General features: G+C 32.0%; 1 protein-coding gene across 1 annotated transcript in view; it reads left to right on the forward strand.

Moving 5' to 3' along the window:
• The first annotated feature begins 2206 nt into the window (after positions 1-2206).
• The window catches only part of mol (dual oxidase maturation factor 1 mol), a 200822-nt gene continuing 180119 nt past the window's right edge, over positions 2207-22909 (forward strand). Inside the window, exon 1 of the mRNA XM_075294623.1 lies at positions 2207-2596. The gene's annotated coding sequence lies outside the window, so the exon portion shown is untranslated. The remainder of the gene's footprint in view (positions 2597-22909) is intronic.

Genomic DNA, 22909 nt, shown 5'->3' on the forward strand with positions numbered 1-22909 from the left:
TGCAGGGATTGAACCAACGACCCTTTGCATGTAAGGCGGACATGCTAACCATTGCACCACGTGACCGACAAATGTATGTTTCTGTTAAATAATGTCCTCGGTTCGATTCTCCGTCTTCAACATTGTTTGTATCAGGGTTGATAAAGTTGAGACTTTGTACTTGTTTTTGGTACTTTTCGACTGACAAAAGCACCGTGGCACCGTGTTTGTATCAGGGTTGATAAAGTTGAGACTTTGTACTTGTTTTTGGTACTTTTCGACTGACAAAAGCACCGTGGCACGACCGCAAGCCATTTGGTACTTTTATTTAATGACATTTACTCTATGTAGAATTATTGTGTTCTAAATATGAACTCAGATATCAATTCAATTCTTAAGATTATAAATTGAGGATATTTGTAGTTGTTAAGACAGGATCTCAACATTAAAAAACCAATTTAATTAAACTTTATTTCCAGTAATTTTACGGATCATGAGAGGAATATTATTTGTACCACATTCGTTCGCAAATGTGGAACGATTTTTTCCCGCCACACTGTGGAAAGAATAATGCTTAGAACCGGCCCCAAATTTACGCGTATTGGGCCCAAGAAGCAAAAATTTTATCCAAATTTGGTTGAAATCGGTTCAGATAAATCATAAATGCAAAAAAAAAAATGTGTCGAAATCGGTTCAGATTTAAATATAGTGAAACCTCTGAAAGGTGGACACCCACGGTCGTCTAAATTTAATTAATATAGCTAACGTCCCCAGACAACTGTCCACATTTGGGAGCTAACCGGGTTTCAGTGTATCCAAGTTTGAGAGGTATGATTGTATATGTATATGGTGAACATAAACCTTTATATATGCCACCCAACAAATATGAAGAATTTAAGATATCGAAAATGTAGATCTACAAAGTGGTGGAGGGTATAATATAGTCGGTACTGTCCGACATTGTTTATTCGTGCAAGTAAATTGAAGTGTTTTAATATATATGGTAAAAGTAAAAGATTTGCACTTTTATTTTACAATAGCCTTTAAATTTTATATTATATAATTTTAGTACCTTTGGGCCTCGAAAAGTACATTTTTAATAATTTTTTAGTACTTTTTCGTCAACAACATTTATTATCCCAGGTTTGTAGTACAGAAAAAGGTGTTAAGAACAAAAAACTTTCGTGGAAGTGAGAAAGATGTGAGGGAATATGCAATTAGGTAGAAATATTTTTTTGAGCTCAACCTTCTTTGGTAGAAAATTCTTCCAAGCATATAATATTTTTGGGCTCAAAATGTTTCCAAACATATAATATGTTCATATAAAACAAACATAATAATGTTTCGGCAATATCCAATAATATATGTGCTTCCTGCAAAATATGATTGGAACATTTGTTAGAGAATCGATTTTTATGAGGGTGTATACAAAAAAATCATAGATATCGGTATATTTGACCGAACTTTATTTACCGATTCTCATTAAATATGAACATTAATATTTGGTTAAGATTTCGTTGTAACTCCCATAAATACAATCACTTCAAATATTATCATGAAGACAAAAATCTTATAATTAACGTACATCTGTGATTTTCATCATTATTAAATAAAAATCTATTTAAACACACTTGTTTCTACTTTTTGAAATTATGAGGAATGTCATATATTAACAGATCAGTTGGTAACACATGTTATCTACACATGACATATCAAAATATTACATCCAATGAAACTGAGAGCCCATCGAATACATTTACGATCTTTAAGAGGGGCCAATATGAGATTGATCGTAAAATGAGAATGTCTACATAGTTTGATCATAACAAAAGCTCGATTCAAGGGAGAAAAAGCTTTTATTGTTTTGTGTGTTCCATTGTCTCTCTTCGTTTGTGGTGTGAAGGAGTTCAGATATAATTTTGTTAAATTAAAATAGCGACATCGACAACAATGCCAATGAATTTCACGCTAACATTTGCGCACGCTCTTTTATTATTATTCAATTCTTTGTTTCCATGGGGTTTCCAACAACACAACACATGACCGACCACCACATATACTCTCGTCGTCTCTCCAAATCTTTGTGGAATATTGAATGAATACGTAGGTTATGACAAAATCGAAGGAAAAAGACGAGACAATGAATGCTTAAAACACACAAACGAAAAATGTTTGAAACTGAACGAGTAAAGTGTTAAGAAAAGAGATCGTCAAAATATGTTCAGTTAACTCATGACAATTGTAAACGACGGACGTGTTTCGGTTATAAAACTAAACAAAGTATATTATGTTCGGTTTTTTCTCTAATTTATGTATATTTCGATCTTTTTTGTTGTTATACGGCGGCAATAAGTAAAACGTAGCGTTTTTCTATTAATTTTCGCTGTCGGTATTGAAGTGAAGTGGATTCGAATAGAAATCAATATTAAATGATGGTGATGATCGTGATGATGACTTCAACCAAAAAGTGCTAAAAGAATTTGAAATTTGAAGTAATCCCAGAGAATATAAAAGGAAGAAAACGTGATCTTAGTGCTCCATTTCATGGATTATCTGATCGTTCTAAGCTACGCAAAATTGTCGCTCGAAACGTTTTGAGGGATTCGAAAATAATACGGTAATAACGGTTTTTTACAAACCACTATTTTTTTTTTTTTTTTGAAGCTTGTTTCGCGTTTCATCTTCCCTTTTGGTTTTAAGTTTTTTTTTTGTTTTAACTAAATATGTTGTTTCAAGTTAATGCTGCTTCTGTGATTGTATTTTTTGCTATTTTGTTATGTGAGAATTTTAATTATTAAAACAAAGAAAACATAAAACGAAACCAAATACAAAAAAAATCACAGCATCACTTGTGAAAAAGAAAAAAAAGCGAATAGCTTTAACAAACGGAATTAAAATGATTGAGAAAAATTTAAAAAAAAATTAATATGAGAAACAAAAATAATAATACTAGTGTGTTTATGAAATAAAGTAAATTCAACGAATACATTTAAAAAGAATTGGAAAATTTGGTATATGTGATAAAAATCCAAAAAAGAAAAATATTTATTGTGTGTTTTTATAATTACTACAAATATTAAAATAATCACTATATCAATGCATTTAATTGTACAAATTCATATTGTATCAAACAGGGAATAAGTGATAGAACGAATTGAAACCCTATCCAATATTTGATATCCATGGGTGAATTAATGAGATAAAAAATAATCGTGTGAACATATTCATTTAAATATTAACAGCCCATAAAAACTTAACCAATAATTGAGAACTCTAGTGTAAAATGCCACTTTGATGTTATATAGCAATCTGGTCAAACATGAATCATTCTTCTGGCAAATTTATCTGAACAAACAAAAACAAAATAATTTTGACGGTCTCACTCACTCATTCGTCAGCTGTTTTGCTACTTTTTAGGATCATCTGTTTTAAGCAACTTTCTAATCTAATCTGCTAATGGTTCTGCTCGCCAAGCAGGCTCTTGATTCCAATAAATGTGTTACCTCGAAACTAGTTGAAGATTTTAAAATTTTATTATAAGACCCTATGGAATGAATGTCTTAATGGTTATTCGAAATTTCCTAGATATCTCTTTTAAAAAAGAGAAATGTGTTGGCCATAATGATACTTATTTACTTTGTATAATCAGAAGAAGATTGTAACTATATTGTTTTGTTAAGATGAAAAACAATGAACTAAAATGAAACAATGTGTTTCATTAGATTACGAAATGGAAATAAAATATACGTATATTTGGCAAATTCATTTTTATTATTTTTTATATTTACACTGCCAGAGAATATATTTGATCTATTTTATGGTAAAGATACATGTGAAGTCTGGAGATAGTCCCAACCCACCTCACCACAATGTTTGTTATTGTATACTATATAGAAATATTCTCGTTTATATCTCGAAGAACACTATCGATATCGAGAATGGTTCGAACATTTTTCGAAAAATTTTTATTTGTCATTCTATTACTGTTTAAGCCTAGTACTAAGATCACGTTTTCGCACGAAAAACTTTTATATTCCATATAAAAAACTTTAGCGCGGAATACATACGAAATTTTTATTTTGAGCATTTTCCAACAAATATTTATACAAACCTGGATTTTTCGCACGAAAAAATAGGCAGGTGTATTACTTCGCATAAATAAGTATACAACCCTGGGTTTGAGACCCTATCTACAGAGATAGTTGGAGATATTCGTTTTTCGCCGAAACAAATTTAGTACTAAGCATTACTTCGAACATGAAATCGAATTCGTTTTCGTGTTCGAAAGCAGTCCGGTTTTCTGTACTGATTTCTTTCCACTTCGTTGTGTAGTGAAAGAAAATTTAAAGCTTCTTTTTATTTTATTACAACAATGCAAAACAATGTAGATATTATGTCTTTGAAACTAAATATATTTATATTTAGGATTATACATATATTTAAAGTGATTTAAGGTACTGAATTGACTTCTTTGCATGGAATTACAGGCCTTATTAAGCCGGTCGTAGCTATGCTAGTGAAAAGGACTACAATCAAAGAGCAACATTTTCCTGGATACATCTGCAAATAAAACGTGGATGAAAATTGGTAGTTTTGTAAATGATTTATAAGTAATTGATTAACTCTTTTAAATTTGCTTAGATACTTTATCCGCATTTAACAATTTCTTAAACTGAAATGAAATGACAAAAGCAGAAATTTCATTGTAATAAAGAAAACATTTCATTATGTTTAATAATTTGTTTCGTTGGCTCAATTTTAATGACAAACAATCAATAAACTTTTAACGAAAGAGTCGAAAATTCGACCTAGAATTTTTAGCTCAGAGATGGGATACATATGGACCCTCATACGCGGTCGGTTGGTATTGCAAATGGGACCACAGACTAGATTTGGCTTGCGAAGGCTCTGGTAGGATGAAATTTCATCAGATACGGTTGAAATTTGTTACGGGGTGTTAATCCACGGTCTCTAACAACCATGTTATAATTGGTCCAAATCAGTCCTTAATTATATAGCTCCCAATAAACCGATCCCCGGATTGGACTTGCGGAGCCTCTTGTAGAAGCCAATTTCATCCGATCCAGTTGAAATTTGGCTCTCTAATTACCGTGGATTTTATAAACTATGTACTGTACACACACTGAAAAAAATATTGTCGTGAGGTCAAAGATTTCATGTCTTTAAAATACGAATGCAAATTTTGCTTAGCGTAGAAGACGCATTTCTCTAATATAAAGCTTTTTTCGTTTTCCAAAAGTCGATAACCTTTTCAATAAAGTCGTATTGTTCTTATAATTAAGCGATTTGACTTCAAATGGGTATCATAACATGAAAGAAAAAAATTTTGGGCTAAGGTCGACTTGACTTTAATAATTCAGAAAAATCCTTAAAAATTAATGAAATTGTCTTCCAATATGTTGTCTTTTTGCATCTTGACTACAAAGCAAAAAATCATTCAAATATAGGACATGTTTTTCAACACTTTATATTAAGGACATTTTTTACTTGAAACATACAATTATTTCTACTGGAAGTCGTATCTGAATTTGGAAAATAAAGTTGTCGTTAACTCGTTTTTAAAGGACTTTGATAGCATATGAAGAAAAAAGGCTGAAAAAAGGAAAAATTAAAATTTGCTTCCTAGAAGCAAGTACACAAAACCCAAATTTAAAAGAGAATTGTGTCTTAAAAATATCCTTACTTGAATTCTCCGCTTCTTTGGCTCGGAATCAATATCAAAATTTTTAAAGTAAAGACAAAATTTTTGGAACCGGGTATGCCATTTTTTAAGTGCAAATATGAATTTGTTTTCCGTATTACATTAATGGGACAGTAAATTTGTCTGGTTTCGAAACCACGTATAAATTATGTAATAATGGTTGCTTGTGGTAATAATTGATGATTTTCGGCTCAGAAACATTTAATTGTCTATCCTTTTCTAGACTAGAATAGAATAAATCCATATATAACATAATATAATAAATGTTTGTCACATATATTTTGAGTATTTTTAGTATAAATGACATTCTAAATGGTGTCAATGTACCCATTTCAAGTATTTCCTTAGAAATAACATCTTCATTGTATTTAATGACTCATGTTCTCATCTTAGTTTTGTGAAAAACACAAACTACATTAGTCTGTAAATGTTGCTATTGTAAACATATGAAATTATTAAAAAAAAGATGATACTCACGAAACATGACGTCATTGCTAAAATTTCACTTTTGGATTATTAATATTTTCGTATAGAAGATTGATAGATATGTGTGGTGCAAAATATAATCCAACGCTAATTACAAACATGATATATTCATGTTTCTTATTGATTACAAGTTGAGAAGTTAAACGAATATAAAATATATATAAACTTATATAATTGTATACAATTTATAACCCTGCACTATAATTATAAGTAAGATGTTAAACTAAAATGAAGAATACGTCGCTAGTATATATGACGATTCAATTTCGCTAATTAATTCACGGGTTTTTGAGAGTTTTAAAGTAGATGTGTGAGTAAATTGATTTTGAGGAAATATATTTTTCGAGAAACCATAATTTAAGCTAAGTACTAAAGAAAAAACTAAAGGAATAGTATACAAAATGGAAAGTGAAAAAAAAGTATTCAAAATATATCAATACAAGTGCACTATTTCTGGGTTTATCAAGTGTTTTCTTTTCATTTTTGATGACTTAGCTTTGATTTCTCTCATTTCTTTATGAGAAATTCAAGTTTTCAAGAGGATTGCTTCTTTGTCATGGAATCAATGCCAAAATAATTAGTAGAAAGATAAAATCTAAATAGATCCAGGAAGGTTTTTTGATGTGAATACATTCAGTTTTAATTTGAATATATATTATAGACAGTGTCACACACAGTTTCAAACCGGAGAGATTTGGTATGTTCTTGCTTCCAGTCTTGTTGCCACCACGTGAAACAATCCCACTTGGTAATATAGTTCTCTTTAATGAGAAAATCGAATTAATCGAATTGTTTTGGAGTCCGAGAGTATCTCTATATTTACGTTACAAGAAAAATAAATTCTTGCGATTCTGAATATCGGAACATGGGAGTTTGCCTTAACACTAATGATTTGCATATTGATTCCGAGCCAAAGAAGCGGAGAATTGAAGTAAGAATACCTTTAAGACAGAATTATCTTTTAAATTTCAGTGATCTTCACATTGATTCCGAGCCAAAGAAGCGAAGAATTGAAGTAAGAATACTTTTAAGACAGAATTATCTTTTAAATTTCAGTGATTTTCACATAGACTCCGAGCCAAAGAAGCGGAGAATTTAAGTAGGAATACATTTAAGCCAGAATTATCTTTTAAATTTCAGTGATTTTCACATTGATACCGAGCCAAAGAGGCGGAGGATTGAAGTAAGAATACCTTTAAGACAGAATTTTCTTTTAAATTCCAGTTTCGCGTACTTAATACTAGGAAACAAATTAGACTTTATTTCTTTTTTCCGCTTCTTTTCATGTGATATCAGAGTCCTTGAAAAACGTGTTAACAATAAATTTAATTTCCAAATTCAGACTCGACTTCAAGTTGATATTATGCTATGTTTCAAGTAAAAATTGTCTTTAAAATAAAGTGTTGAAAAACATCTCCTATTTTTGACGTTTTTGTTATTAAGATAAAAAAGGACAACAAATTTAAAAACAATTTCATTAATTTTGAAGAACTTTGCAGAATTATTAACGACAAGTTGACCTTAGTAAGGCAAATTTTTTTACATGTAAAGATGCTAATTTTTAAGTCGAAACTTCTTAATTATAAGGACAAAACGACTACATTCAAGCTTTGGGACTTCATAAAGTTGTATTAAATTCAATTTTAGAAACTCTTGGTATTTCGAAAAGAATAACAATAAAAAATGTAAATACATATAAATTGGAATTTTAGGAATTAGGTAGTATTTAAAACGATTAAATTCGATTTTACATTCTAATAAAGAAATTTTCGAAATTGGGTACATTTTAATATTGTACAACAACTCAACTTTCTTTAAAATATTAGACAAATTTCAACATAACTAAAACGATCAATTTTTTGGTGATATTGGATTTTTTCAAAAACAAAAATAGCAGCGTCTTTGTAATTGTGCATAGGTAAACACCAGTGACCGTTTTTTCGCCTATTGCTTTGACCACTAACCTTTATATTTATGACATTAATCTGACAGCAAAAAGGTGGGTTTTGTGTTGTTGAAATACTCATGCTACTTGACACACAGAGGCATTATAATGTATTAAACGTGAATATCGATTTTTTCGTTGTTGTTGTAAAAACAAATTATATTTTGGATGGACTTTAAAGATTTAGCTAGAGTGGGTCAAAATAAGTATTTATCAAAATATGAACCTATTTTAGATTGGAAATTAAAAAAAAAAGATTAAGAACCTGTTCATTGGCACAATCAACTAAAATTTTTATGCAGGTTGATGTGCTCCCACCCACATTCAACAGCTTGTACAAAGTTTGACAGTTACGTTAATTTCAAAATAGACAATTTCATATAGATACACTCAAACAAAAAAATGTGTTCCTCTTGAAAGGAAATTTAGATTTTTTGGAGGTTTTAGTAAATCATATAGTTGAGCTTCCTATTAGTCAAATTTAAGATTTTTTTTGTAGTATTAATTAGTTCGTGGTATTTACGAAAATTTCGTATTAAACAGAAAAAAATTTATAAATTAAAATTCCGTTATTTTATAAAAAACCGTTCCGATAGTTTATACAAAAAGACTAGCTCCAGAAACGTATCTTTTCATATTCTGGCAAATTGCGTCTTCACTATTTTCTTCACTTCCACATGTTTTATTTAGCTCTCACTCCTTTATCTTCTGTATTAAAAATTAATTCGTAGTGAGCGATGTCCTTGACGATTGATCTCAAATATATTTAAAAATTTGCAATTTTTCTAGCAGTTTTTCGAAAAAAATTTAAATAATAAATATCAAATTAACATATAAAAAATTATAGAAAATCTAATTAAAAGAACTTAATGTGTAGTTAAAATCAAGATCATGTTTGCGAAGACATTTTTGGAAGTGTTTTTAAAGTTGTGTTTTTTGAACAACTTCCAATTTTTTTTTGTTGGGAAGTTTCATCCGATCCGGTTGAAATTTGGCATGTGGACGGTATCTAACAGCCATATCATTCACATCGGCCCATAATTATATACAGCCCCCATATAAAGCGATCCCCGGATTTAACTTGCGGGTTCTCTTGGAGCAGAGTGTTGGCATTCTTTCTAAAAATTGTGCAAAACATCAAGGAAGTTGAAAAATTTGTCATTGATACAATTAACTTTTTATTCAAGATAGAAACATTAAGTTAATTAAGCCAATGATTGAAGATTTTTTATTAAAGAATTAATTGATACAATTCATTTTTTAATGAAACTTCGGAGGAAAATTATGGCATTTTTTAAATTTTTTTTTAAATAAAAACTTATTTCAAACAATGAATTTTTAATTAAACGAAAACCACAAAGTCAGTAAGAAAGTAAGTGGAAAATCTTACGTTTATTTGAGTTTTGCAATCAACATCAATTAAATTTTTAATTGAACCAATTAAAAAAATATTGAAATTATTTTTTTAATCAAGTATTTTTTCTTGCCCAATTAAAACTGTGAATGATACTATAAATTTTGTGATTGAAGACATTTCAATTAAAAAATTAATTGGATCAATTAATGTCGTGATTGAATCAGAAATGTGTGATATAGACTCCGTTGGGCTAGGTAACAATTTAGAAAATTATGTTAAAAAGTAGCTGTTACTGCAACCCAAGTAATTCGATTGCGGACGACAGTTTTTGGTCGAACTTTGCGGTCTGGCAAAAATTTCGAGCGTATATACCTGTTTAAATCTCATTTTTCTCTGGACGGAGAACCGAACCATTGACCATAAGTTTTGTAAGCCAACACACTATCCACTGTTCCTTGTTGCACTTATATTCATCAACACACAAATATCGCTATAGTCATCAGCACGCAAGTAACACGTACACCACAGCATGTCTATTTATAGATCATTGTGTACACACAAAAAAATATTTTTTGTCTTCAATCACGAAATTAATTGATTCAATTAATTTTTAATTGAAATTTTTTCAATTATAGAAATGATAGTATCAATTAAAAAATTAAATGAAAGTCAATTAAAAAAATAATTGAAGGTCAATTAAAAAATTATGTTAATTTAAACTATTAATTTTTGTGAATGATTTTTTTTTTCAATTTAAAAATTTCTTGAGTCAATTAAATTTTTAATTGAATATTTTTAAAATTCAATTCAGGCTTTAATTGCAAAAATGTTCGTGGAATATTTTTCTGTGTAATATACACATAAGCACATTTCAATAATGCACAAACTTCAATAATGTAATTTTACACGGTGTAATGTACATATAAGCACAATTAAACATACTTCGACAATTTAATTTTAAATATCTTCAAAAAATTTGTAAAGGGTTAATTTAATATGACACGACATTCGTTCTTCAACAAAGAACAACGCACGATACAAATGAAATCGTATAGAATATAAGGGTTCTTGCAAAAATTATTGCTTCTTTAATAAACTCTAAATAATGACTACATTAAATCCAAATATTTCATAATTGCAATTGTGAGTGAAAATCCAGCTTAGATCCTGATGACTATGAAATATGTTAGTTACAAGGAGATAGTTTGCATAGAAATTTTCCTTTCTATGATTCATGGATGATGGTATTTAGGACTTGGTCCTTTCGACAATTAAGTTAGTGTAACTTAAACATAAATTTCACTAGCTTTTTGTGGATGTACCGCACACCGTTAATCCTTCATTTGCAAATTCGTAATAATTGAAATATCTCAGCAGGCCTGTCTCTGTAATCCACATTCCATATTGTGCATGTCATAAAAATGAACTCGTCACGATTTTTGTTGGAGCCATGGCACTCCAACGTCAATACCTTCAACGACCTTTAGTGACAGATGAGCTACTTAATTCTCAGTGTCACGCAGATAGCACTATGAAAATAATAATTCAATATTGATTGTCAATACAATAAAATATCAACAAAAGCAAGTAGTATTTTTTCATCACTGGGATTTATGCCATTCAACGCCAAAAAACCAGCAAAGCGTATCCAATCGCTAACAAATGCTCGCGCTCACCTATTATTCATAATAAAAGAAAAATATAAATAAAAACTAATTAATTCACCTTTCATAAACCGAAGATTTGATTATTACTCATAACAGTTTTAGTATCCCCCGGATGCATTTCCATAATAAAAAGCCAGTCATAGGAGAACCCATGGAACGGCAACAAAACACAAATACCCCAAGAATTGTCGTTCTTTGCTCAATACTGAAATTTTATTTAACTTCTCAGTACAATGGGGGAGATAAAATGCTAAATACGCCGCTTGATAGTAGTAATACTAGGTAAAACGTGCTTGAAAATTTTAATTTTTTTCATGGCAAAAATTAAATATTGTTGTTGTTTTGTTTTTGTTTTATTTCATATATTCAGCATCGACAATTTTTTAATGTTCCCTGCCAAATACCGACTCTTTGCAAGCGTTGGCGTCAACCGCCGATTGTTGCTATATTAAGTGACGAAAGCGTTTTTATAGTGTGTTGTGTTGTTTTCATGCTTCTTCGATTTTTATTATATATTGAAAATATTTCGCGATGTGCTGGAAATAAAAATCTATTCAGTATACAAACATAGATCTGTATGTTATATCAGGTGTATTTCTATCGTAATACTGCAGATTCGCATTTGTAGCAATGTCAGGAATTTCTTAGAAAAATTCTGTAAGTAGAATTGTGAGAAGATCTCCAATCTAATACCATTTGTCTGGTTTTAGTTCAGTTGAATGTTACAGAAAATGTTCATCCAACATGGCGAAGCATAGTGATTGAAGAATCAAAAATGTGGGAATTAAGTTTTTAATGAATATCACATTGATATATTTTTGTTAAAGCATTCGCGGTTCGTCCCACAAGTTTTCATGCGATAGTGAAACTATCCATTATGTTTTGATAAGTTAGCCATATTCTAAAGTTCCAAAATCAGTACATTGTCAGTACAACCAAAGCGTACAATTTCCAAACACTAGTGCATATCAAACAATATGTTTTTACGCTCAAAAACCGGCAAAGAAAATTAGAAAATTTTAAGTAAACTGTATTACAAACGCAGATTTCACAAAAATATTTCGCAACAAATTCAAAAAAATTATTAGACATAATTATTTTTGTTCACTTGAACAAAATTTCGAAGAAAAATGGGAGTTAAAAATGTCTTTAGTGCCATACGAAGTTGAAGATGGGCGCATTATTGCTAAAATGTACAAATTTTAAGAAATTCTACAACTATTTTTCGTCGTGAAATAAACTGTTCAACGAACTCACCACTCAATAATTCCAGTGTGGCTTTTGGCACCGTTTTGTAGATACCACATGTCTTGCAAGTCAAGCACTTGCATTTTAGGTCAAAAAAGTTTGATATCATCTCACGGTAGCGCTCATCTCTCGCAGTTACATTACGATTCGCATCATCTTTGAAGAAGTACGGTCCAAAAATACCATCGGCCCTTATACATACCAAAATTTGACTTTTTCTGGATGCATTGGAAGATTTGGCAATGCCTCTGGATGATATTCACTCCTGGGGGTCGGTTTATATGCACCCATAAGCGTAGGAAGGCCTCTGGGGAGGGGGCTTAGACCCCCCCAGAAAAAATTTAGCCCCCCCCAGAATTTGAAAACCTATTTACGATTTTACATTTTTATAAAAATTAAACAAGCGCAAAGTTCCGCTAAAGATTTTCATGCACAATCGAATTACCTGGGTTGTGGTAGCAGTTGCCGATGGCAATGTTTGAAGTCTGATATTTATGAAATAGAGCTGTGATTGAACTTATGGTTTAGTTGAATAACTAACAGCCTGTTTCTGTATGTCGAACGAGTTCAATCGATCGACTGAAATGCATAGAAACAACTGTTTTTGGTTATAAATTCAGCTGTTTGTTTCCATTTTAGTCGATCGACAGAGCTCATTCGACATACAGAAACAGGCTGTAAAGCTTCTTTATTATATTGTTTAGTCTGGTTTAGTCATCTTAATTAAAAAATAGTAATTGGTATTAATTAAATTCTTTCATAAATTAATATCTAAATAAATTAACGCTGCAAAAAAGCGTCGCCAAAAAAGAAGTGAAAATGTTATTTTTGGGTCCGGAAGTGGTGCAAAATTGGCGGAGCAGCGATGAATGTAATAGGAACTCGTCATAGAACGAATGTCCACCGTTTCAACAGCCGTTGCAATAAATTTGCATCACTTCTTACTTTGTGATCCGAATTCAGAGTTTTGAATGTGAATTAAAAAATTGTGTGATATTTTCCCAAATAAATAATTTTTATTTATTCGTTTTTATACCCACCACCATAGAATGGTGACGGGGGTATAATAAGTTTGTCATTCCGTTTGTAACGCATCGAAATATCGATTTCCGACTATATAAAGTATATATATTCTTGATCAGGGAGAAATTCTAAGACGATATAACGATGTCCGTCTGTCCGTCTGTCTGTCTGTCTGTCTGTCTGTCTGTCTGTTGTAATCACGCTACAGTCTTCAATAATGAAGCAATCGTGCTGAAATTTTGCACAAACTCGTCTTTTGTCTGCAGGCAGGTCAAGTTCGAAGATGGGCTGTATCGGTCCAGGTTTTGATATAGTGCCCATATAAACCGACCTCCCGATTTGGGGTCTTGGGCTTATAGAAACCGTAGTTTTTATCCAATTTGCCTGAAATTTGAAATCTGGAGGTATTTTGTGACCGTAAAGAGGTGTGCCAAAAATGGTGAGTATCGGTCCACGTTTTGGCATAGCCCCCATATAGACCGATCTCCCGATTTTACTTCTTGGGCTTATAGAAACCGCAGTTTTTATTCAATTTACCTGAAATTGGAAATCTAGAGGTATTGTAGGACCACAAATACGTGTGCCAAAAATTGTGAGTATCGGTCCATATTTTGGTATAGCCCCCATATAAACCGATCTCCCGATTTTACTTCTTGGGCTTATAGAAACCGCAGTTTTTATTCAATTTACCTGAAATTGGAAATCTAGAGATATTGTAGGACCACAAATACGTGTGCCAAAAATTGTGAGCATCGGTCCATATTTTGGTATAGCCCCCATATAAACCGATCTCCCGATTTTACTTCTTTGGCTTATAGAAATCGCAGTTTTTATTCAATTTACCGGAAATTGGAAAGCTAGAGGTATTGTAGGACCACAAATACGTGTGCCAAAAATTGTGAGTATCGGTCCATGTTTTGGTATGTTCCCCATATAAAACGACCTCCCGATTTGGGGTCTTGGGCTTCTAGAAACCTTATTTTTTATCCAATTTGTCTGAAATTGGAAATCTAGAGGTATTTTAGGACCATAAAGAAGTGTGCCGAAAATGGTGAGGATCGGTCCATATTTTGGTATAGCCCCCATATAGACCGATTTCCCGATTTTACTTCTTGGGCTTCTAGAATCCGAAGTTTTTATCCTATTTGCCTGAAATTGGAAATCTAGAGGTATTTTCGGCTCATAAAGAGGTGTGCCGAAAACGGTGAGTATCGGTCAATATTTTAGTATAGCCCCCATAAGAACGATCTCCCGATTTAACTCCTTGGGTTTCTAGAAACCGTAGTTTTTATCTGATTTGCCTGAAATTGTAAATATTCTGGTATTTTAGGCTCACAAAAACGTGTATCGGATTAGGTTTTTATAGGTCCATTTGGTAATGCCACCATATAGACCGACTTCACTTCTTGAGGGTGTAGAAGGCGCACTGATGATGAAAATTGCTTGAAACTCAATGTAAAATTTCCAGATTTTACTTCTACAGATTTAATATTTCAAATCAAGACGTTATTTTATAATTTTCTTGCACACTTACAAGAGATGTTAATGATTCCTCTAAAACTCAAACAAAAATGGTTCTTATAAATCCAGAATCTGATATAGTCCTCATGGATGAAATCTTTAAATTTATCTTCGGGAAGTGTCCTCAAGCCCTCCTGAAATTTCAAAGGAAACCCTAATATTTGGTTCATGGTGGTGGGTATTTAAGATTCGGCCCGGCCGAACTTACTGCTGTATATACTTGTTTATTTGATTTTTGGTCGACCTTTTGTTAGAATTATATAAATATTTATAAAGACCTCGAGCTTCAAGAAACATTAATTTATAATAATTTATAATAATTTGTATATTTTTTATGATTTTTAATGCATTATAACGCTTGTTTGAATATTTTCAAAAATTATCGATTTTTCTATAATGGATTTAGCATTTTTGTGGCAAAATTTGAATAATTTTTACCATTTTATTTATTCTTACTCTTTTTTAAACTATTTGAAAAAAGAAAACAAAAATTACGCATTAAAATATGAAAAAACTGAAGTAAAAAACTTCCTGTGTAGTTAATATAATTAACTTCTTTGTGAGGACATTTTTGGAAGTGCTTTTAAAGTTGTGCCTTTAAAACAGAATCGAACCGAGGACCATACAGTTTGTAAGCCAACACACTACCACTGGGCTACGTAGCTGTTATAGTCACCAGTAGACAATTATCGTTATAAGTTACATTTATATAGCATAGTTTGCAGCGCCCAAGAGCCAATGCAAACATAACATTATTTAACAGAAACATACATGTGTTGGCAACGCGGAGCAGTGTTTAGCATGTCTGCCGTGCATGCAAAGGGTCGTGGGTTCAATCCCTGCTCCGACCGAACATCAATTGTTTTTTTTGTTAATTTACACATTGATATTTATACTATATTAAATTTTTATAATGAAACTTCGAAATGTGGTTTAGTAAAGATTTACAGTCAGAAACAGTGCTTGATATAAACGAAATGGAGTGAGTTTTTTGATAAAATATTACTTTTTAATTGCAAAAATAACAAGTTTGTAACAAAAAACTATAAAAAACTGTAAAAAACTGTAACTGTAAAAAATAAACTTTTTCAATTGTTTTAGCTGCAAAACTCGAACTTAATGTCCGCTTTTATATTTGAAGGTGTCCGTCAACTCCTCGTGAACTACTTATTAATAAAGAGGAACTAAACTTTGTTTTTATACATTTTACTTTTTAATTTTTCACTATTTCCTCCTTTTTTCATTTTACTGTCCCAATTCTAAAAAGAGTATAGTGCCCTTTCATTATTTTTTGATGATCCCTTCGTAATTTGTGTATATTTTCCACCACTATTTTTAATTTCCTTTGCCTGAATATTTTGACTTACTCCTCGTACGTTCTGGTTTCTTTTAACGAACCAAGAAAAATGGTGTACCAGTGTTGCCAGGTTGTGGGTTTCCCCCAAATTTAGGGGGTTTTTACACGTTTAGGGGGATTTTTAGGGGTAACATTTATTTGGGGGGATTTTTGGGGGTAAAAAAATATCTTAGATCTTATAAAGTGGAGCAATTCTCAACAAAATCTCAACAAAACAAATCTGGCATAAATTTTGAGAAAAAAATAAGAAGTCAACCCATTTTCCTAAATACAAGCAAGTATGCAATGACATTCTTTTTTAAACGCATCTGTTGAAGGGGCATTTTTAATATTTGATACAATTAAAAACAAGGTTAGGTTAGGTGGCAGCCCGATGTATCAGGCTCACTTAGATTATTCAGTCCATTGTGATACCACACTGGTGAACTTCTCTCGTTTCACTGCTCGATTCCAAGTTAAGCTCAATGTAAAGGGACCTCCTTTTTATAGCCGAGTCCGAACGGCTTTCCACATTGTAGTGCAACCACCTAGGGAAGCTTTGAAACCCTCAAAAATGTCATCAGCATTACTGAGGTGGGATAATCCGCCGCTGAAAAACTTTTTGGTGTTTGGTCGAAGCTGGAATCGAGCCCGAATTTGTGACAAGTGGTGTAATGAATTTATCTAATGATTTTTATTTACTTCAAAAGAAAATTTTTAGCATAAAAAACTTATTTTGTCTAAAATTTTATTCCTCAGAAAAAATCTTCTTTCAGTTTATATATTTGTGTTAAATTTAATTTTTTAAGTGTATCACTACAGGATTTTTAACGAAATTTTGGGCCCCTTTTTGTGTTATTTACATACTTAAAATTTTTGGGTTTTTTTTTCTTAGGATTTGGGGGGAAGAATCAAAAATTACCTGGCAACACTGTGGTGTACCCATAATGCCAAAATGATAAACAAAACACATGTCCACACATACGTAAAATGCTGCTCTCAAGGCGAAAACACACGATGTTTTTTTTCAAATGTCTATTCTCTTGGTTCCGAATCTCTATTTCCTTTATTCCGAATACTCATTCTAATATTCAAATTATATAATATTTAGACTTAAGCATATAAAATTTTTAGCCTTATCATAAAACAGTTTTTCAAAACGACTTGCAAGCGGTTTCACAGAAATTGCTCTCTTTTGATTCTCTCGCTGTATTATGTTGATATCTTTCGTCAACCTTCCCGGTTTCATCTCTATTTCTTTCTCTATACTCTCTCTGTCGCTCTCTGAATAAAATATCGCAACATATATATGTTTACTCGAAATTTGTAAATTTATATATGTTTGCATTCACACATATAATTTTTATGAAACATGCATGCCCCAAACATAATATATTCTAACATATTAACATATGTGTCCCAAACATTTAGTGTTAGTTTGGGAACATTACATGTTTGCACTTAAATATATTCTGTTTAAAAATTGTGCCCGAAACACATTTTGTTTATATCGGACTCAGAATTTCACCACGACCCACATAAGTATTGGCACACCAAACAAATGAGATAATTCGGATTGTAACTGCAGTAAACATCTAGATTATTTTTAATTTTAGAAAAATTGTTGTTCTTTAAATAAAGGGTGATTTGTTAAGAGCTTGATAACTTTTTTTTAAAAAAAACGCATAAAATTTGCAAAATCTCATCGGTTCTTTATTTGAAACGTTAGATTGGTCCATGACATTTACTTTTTGAAGATAATTTCATTTAAATGTTGACCGCGGCTGCGTCTTAGGTGGTCCATTCGGAAAGTCCAATTTTGGGCAACTTTTTCGAGCATTTCGGCCGGAATAGCCCGAATTTCTTCGGAAATGTTGTCTTCCAAAGCTGGAATAGTTGCTGGCTTATTTCTGTAGACTTTAGACTTGACGTAGCCCCACAAAAAATAGTCTAAAGGCGTCAAATCGCATGATCTTGGTGGCCAACTTACCGGTCCATTTCTTGAGATGAATTGTTCTCCGAAGTTTTCCCTCAAAATGGCCATAGAATCGCGAGCTGTGTGGCATGTAGCGCCATCTTATTGAAACCACATGTCAACCAAGTTCAGTTCTTCCATTTTTGGCAACAAAAAGTTTGTTAGCATCGTTTTTTTTTCTTAGGATTTGGGGGGAAGAATCAAAAATTACCTGGCAACACTGTGGTGTACCCATAATGCCAAAATGATAAACAAAACACATGTCCACACATACGTAAAATGCTGCTCTCAAGGCGAAAACACACGATGTTTTTTTTCAAATGTCTATTCTCTTGGTTCCGAATCTCTATTTCCTTTATTCCGAATACTCATTCTAATATTCAAATTATATAATATTTAGACTTAAGCATATAAAATTTTTAGCCTTATCATAAAACAGTTTTTCAAAACGACTTGCAAGCGGTTTCACAGAAATTGCTCTCTTTTGATTCTCTCGCTGTATTATGTTGATATCTTTCGTCAACCTTCCCGGTTTCATCTCTATTTCTTTCTCTATACTCTCTCTGTCGCTCTCTGAATAAAATATCGCAACATATATATGTTTACTCGAAATTTGTAAATTTATATATGTTTGCATTCACACATATAATTTTTATGAAACATGCATGCCCCAAACATAATATATTCTAACATATTAACATATGTGTCCCAAACATTTAGTGTTAGTTTGGGAACATTACATGTTTGCACTTAAATATATTCTGTTTAAAAATTGTGCCCGAAACACATTTTGTTTATATCGGACTCAGAATTTCACCACGACCCACATAAGTATTGGCACACCAAACAAATGAGATAATTCGGATTGTAACTGCAGTAAACATCTAGATTATTTTTAATTTTAGAAAAATTGTTGTTCTTTAAATAAAGGGTGATTTGTTAAGAGCTTGATAACTTTTTTTTAAAAAAAACGCATAAAATTTGCAAAATCTCATCGGTTCTTTATTTGAAACGTTAGATTGGTCCATGACATTTACTTTTTGAAGATAATTTCATTTAAATGTTGACCGCGGCTGCGTCTTAGGTGGTCCATTCGGAAAGTCCAATTTTGGGCAACTTTTTCGAGCATTTCGGCCGGAATAGCCCGAATTTCTTCGGAAATGTTGTCTTCCAAAGCTGGAATAGTTGCTGGCTTATTTCTGTAGACTTTAGACTTGACGTAGCCCCACAAAAAATAGTCTAAAGGCGTCAAATCGCATGATCTTGGTGGCCAACTTACCGGTCCATTTCTTGAGATGAATTGTTCTCCGAAGTTTTCCCTCAAAATGGCCATAGAATCGCGAGCTGTGTGGCATGTAGCGCCATCTTATTGAAACCACATGTCAACCAAGTTCAGTTCTTCCATTTTTGGCAACAAAAAGTTTGTTAGCATCGAACGATAGCGATCGCCATTCACCGTAACGTTGCGTCCAACAGCATCTTTGAAAAAATACGGTCCAATGATTCCACCAGCGTACAAACCACACCAAACAGTGCATTTTTCGGGATGCATGGGCAGTTCTTGAACGGCTTCTGGTTGCTCTTCACTCCAAATGCGGCAATTTTGCTTATTTACGTAGCCATTCAACCAGAAATGAGCCTCATCGCTGAACAAAATTTGTCGATAAAAAAGCGGATTTTCTGCCAACTTTTCTAGGGCCCATTCACTGAAAATTCGACGTTGTGGCTCGTTAGTAAGTCTATTCATGATGAAATGTCAAAGCATACTGAGCATCTTTCTCTTTGACACCATGTCTGAAATCCCACGTGATCTGTCAAATACTAATGCATGAAAATCCTAACCTCAAAAGAATCACCCTTTATTTAAATTATAAACATTTAAAAAAGGCACTGTTTTTGAGGAACCAAATTATTGGCACAGGTAGTTATAAATTAGTTTTTTGGTACATTTAGTACTTGTTGGACATTTCTTTTTGTTTGATAACAGCATCAAACCGTCTAAACATTGAATGGAATACTGTTTTGTTGTATCTGTGCCTATATTCCTCCATTCTTCCACCAACATTCTATCAAATTTCATCAAAATCGGTTAACAATAGCGACCGGAATTTTGCGATTAACAAATACATGGACAGACAGACTAACACCGAATGCTAAACCGACTCAGGAGGTGGTTCTGAGTCGATCGATATATATTTTATGGGGCATAAAATCAACTATGTGGTTTAGGGTGCAGTGTGACACTGTTTATACATTATTGGGTTTGAGACAAATATGTCGATGTGTTGCAAACGGAATGACAAAGTTAATATAGCCCCATCCTATGGTGGAGGGTATAAAAGCGAATATATTAAACTTCCTTTCCTAAAATCAAGTGCGCAAAATAAAATTGTGTCCTAAATTTGTCCTTACTTTAATTCTCCGCTTCTTTGGCTCGGAATCAATACCAAAATCGTTAGTGCAAAGACAATTTTTTTGGAACCAGACATGCTTTTTTAGTGTATATTGCCCCATATAAACCAACCCCCAAAATTTGACTTTTGGAGTCTCATGGAAGAACTCATACAGTTGCATATAATGCTCGTAATGGACACATACACTGAAAAAATATTGACCTTATATGAAAGATTATGCAAACCTAAATTTTATGTCAGGCAATCAACGGACAAATTTCTTTAAAATAAAGAAAATTATATATAAAGAAAGTTTGCTTCAAAAATTTCCTTCTTCTTAAAACTTATTACTTTCAAAAATATGTACACTAGATAGGGTCACGAAAAAAAAGTTGATGCGGCCACCCCCCAGATTTGTAGCATATTCGAAGACAATTTCAGAACACCAAAACTTTTTTTTTCCGTGCACCCTACGACCCCCCGAAATACAATTTATTGTGCTGTGTCGTCATTTGAAGTCCGATCGAAAAGAAACGCATATCGTTGTTCGTGGTTGATCAGGGGCTATATTTCGTGCATTGGCAATTTTTGACTCCGACGTCAAATTTGATTTTTATTTTTTTTTATTTCGCTTCGTATACCCCTATGATGACCATTTCTGATAACCATTATAAAGATCTTAACAAAATATGAAACATTTGCTTTTGAAGTATTTACTTATATTCATAAACAAAAAAGTTACTGAGATTTTAAAACAGTCAATAGGTCACCCTACACACCACCAAATAGGTTTTGCTGTGTTGTCATGATGTCCGATCGAAACCACATGCACATCGTTATTCACATCTACGAAATTAATTTATAATATGGATTTTTAGACTTAAATATGTTTGTACACGTATAACTTTGTTAATATATTGCAAAAGGAAAGTGGAAATTCGATTGATCAGGCCTGCATCCAAATTTTAATTTTATAGAGCCCATATTTAAAGACAGATAACTCCCCAAAAACTGTCTTTATTTTAAAGAAGCCGAATCTTTAGCTCGGAATCCTTAAGGGAAGGTTAATACCTTTGGAGCTAAGTAAACTTTTTTTGAGTATACGTTGACACTAAGTTCATCTTTTATAACTAATTAACATGCGTATATTGTGAAATTCAAATCTTGAACTTGACTATGAGTTTTTTGACTTTTTTTGACTTTTTTGTATCAAACTATCTCAAATATAGTAGTTACATTTTCGTTAATGGTGCTTTTTTAAAAGGTTTTTGTGAATTTTCCCTTTATCGTGTAAATATTTTTAAGCGTAAGAAAGAGATTCTCGATTATAATAATCGCTTTCCCAATGTCGCCAAACGATGATGATTTAGCTTTAAGATGTTTTCCTCATCTCTTTCGGCAGTTGTGTCACAATTCTCCTACACAAGTGCGTATATATGATACTTTAAGTGTAAATGTGTAGCAGTGTTGATAAAGTTAACACCTTTGTGCTCTTTTTGATACACCCAGAGAAGGAATATGATCACCTCAAACATGTTTTAAGAGCAAAATGTTATTTTTGGGTGGTGACCATGTTATTTTCTCGGAAATCATGTATATGATTTCGGCAAGCAGGTTATATTTGACGAGAAAATAACATTTTAGTGACAAACATGTTACATGGTCACCATACAAAAATAACATTTTCCTCTTGAAACATGTTTGAGGTGATCATATTCCTTCTCTGCGTGTACATTTCGACTGCCAAAAGCACCGTGGCACGACCGCGAGCCATTTGGTACTTTTTCATCACAATTACTCTATATAGAGGTTTTCTGCCCTAAATGTGAACGTTTCTCAGATACCAACTGAACTCTCAATATTATAAATAGCGCAAATTGTAGAAATAAACATATTCCCAAATGAGGATATTTTAGTTTTTATTACAGGATCTCAACATTTTTGAGAGCAATATTGTTTATACCACATTCGTTTGGTAGATTTTGCAAAGAGGTTCTTCTTCATAAATTTTCTATTGAAATAAACTTTTGACAATATTTTCTATAGAAATAAAATTTTGACAAAATTTCCTATAAAATAAAAATTGGACAAATTTTTCTATGGAAATAAAATTTTGACAAAATTTTCTATGCAAATAAAATTTTGACAAAATTTCTCATAGAAATAAATTGTTGACAAAATTTTATAGAGAAATAAAATTGTCAAACATTTTTCTATAGAAACAAATTGTAGACAACATTTTATAGAAATACAATTT

The sequence above is a fragment of the Haematobia irritans genome, chromosome 2 (genome assembly GCF_050003625.1).
Source record: "Haematobia irritans isolate KBUSLIRL chromosome 2, ASM5000362v1, whole genome shotgun sequence".
NCBI lineage: Eukaryota > Metazoa > Arthropoda > Insecta > Diptera > Muscidae > Haematobia > Haematobia irritans.